The sequence below is a fragment of the Cherax quadricarinatus genome, unplaced genomic scaffold (assembly GCF_038502225.1).
Source record: "Cherax quadricarinatus isolate ZL_2023a unplaced genomic scaffold, ASM3850222v1 Contig2626, whole genome shotgun sequence".
In the NCBI taxonomy this organism is placed as follows: domain Eukaryota; kingdom Metazoa; phylum Arthropoda; class Malacostraca; order Decapoda; family Parastacidae; genus Cherax; species Cherax quadricarinatus.
The window spans coordinates 16,305-18,342 of NW_027197652.1; positions in this window are offsets into that span (position 1 = coordinate 16,305).

A 2,038-nucleotide genomic window follows, 5' to 3' on the forward strand; every position below is an offset into this window, starting at 1 on the left:
TCACTAGGCCTAATAAGGGATCACATATATAAAACATATAGGTGGTACTATGATACTCAGATAAGCTATACAACACATGTAAGGGGGATCAGCAACTATGCTGACAACTTGGTCATGTTACGTATGTCATCTCGACATACACTACTATGCTACAGGCTGAACACGCAGGTGGTTCTGGGCTGATTCTATACAATAACAAAGACATATGTAACTTAGAACTAATTGATGGAATCATAATGGATGTTAACATAATGAGTTTTAACGTAATGGGTGTTAAAGTAATGAGTTTTAATGTAATGGGTGTTAACGTAATGAGTTTTAACGTAATGCATTACGACTTATAAGAACAAATCTTTGTACAATAAGGATGGAATTGATCGATCGATCTGTATTCATGCACTCTACGGATTCTGTGGAAGAATAATTATATTTACAAAGTGAAAGTAATTAACAGCAAAGGGAAATCTGGTGCACAAAGATCAGTATTGATAAATTCTCAGAATTCAGAGGGAACGTAAACACAAAAAAATTCTGAAAAACTGATCAGCTAATAACAAGACACACAGTTGACAATTTCATTCATCTCGGACATCTAATTATACAAGCTGTTTACATTTAAACCCAACTCTGTGAGGGTAAGATTTACATATGCAGAATGGTTATCATCTTTGGGTGGATCGAATTCTTCTGCAATGGCTAACACATGCCTTGACTGAGGGCGATCTGAACAAGTATCTACAAAAGATACAGCTACATTCACTAGTGACTGTGGAATTACTAACTGGTATACTCTTCTGCTTGGAGTACCTAACTCGGCTGTTCGATACAGTAATTCTTGACTCATTACAAAGCCACTAATGGGTGCTGGTGGCTTCACAGTCAGAATAAGATCTTCCTGGAGCAGGAATCGAATCACACCAGACCACAAGGGATTGGTTCTTTCTTACTGGAGAAATGAACAAACTCGTTGGAGTGGATGACTCTCCCCGGTCGAAAAATGTAACGCTATAACACGCAATATAAGCAAGGGAGAATGGATCTACTATCACTGCAAGCACAGGGGAAAAGAATTGAATACAGTCAACAATACAGATATTCAATCTGAGTCACACACACAGTGACACAAGGTATCAACTATAAAGAAACTACACTTACAAACGTTAACAACATGTGAAAGTTACTCAAGAAATAACTTTTTACAAGGCACGGATTACTGTCAACGAGGATAGTATCACCATCTGGAACACAAACAACAACAACACTCAAGTGAGTACACTAGCCACAGAAACGTCTTTCTGCAATGGCTTGTGGCATCAGCAAGAGATGGCGTAACTCGTTGCAAGTAAAGTTCTTCTCAAAGCGTCCCATGGGAAGGAACGAATACTTGAACAAGTCGCCATTGCAAGGATAGTAGTCTCAGCACCCAGGGTTGCCTGAGGTTCCTCTGAAACCCAAGGTAACGGCACACTATCCTGAGTGCACGATATTGTGGCTGGAGTCGAGACAGGAGTGACAGTATTACTAGTGCCTGGCCGCTCGGCTATGTTAATAAGTAATTCACGGATCTATATGAACTTAATCTGAACTTCACATTTTGCAGCACTTTAACAAATCTCAGATACAAGCTGTGAGAACAAACACATTGCTCAAGAGCTAGGTATTGTCTTCCAGTCAGTAAGGATATATTGGTACTGTGGACTGATTCATATTGACTTTGACTGGCATGATACACTAAGTGAACATTCAAAAGTGACTGGGACATCTTCTCAGGGATCTTACTCAGGGACATAAGGCAAAAAAATAAAGAGAATATATGACACAGTAAGCTTAAACGGGAAGAAATTACTTATTTAAAAAAAAATAAGTCACACTGTAAGCAAGGAGAACTCAAAAAAACATAAAAAATTACTCAACACTTTGAAAATCAAGAGAAATTGTACTTTACTCAAATCAAATTTGCTCAAATTTACTTTAAATTGAATTAATGGCACAGTGAGTTGTCTTTACTCTCAATGCAATAAGAAAATTCAACAATAAA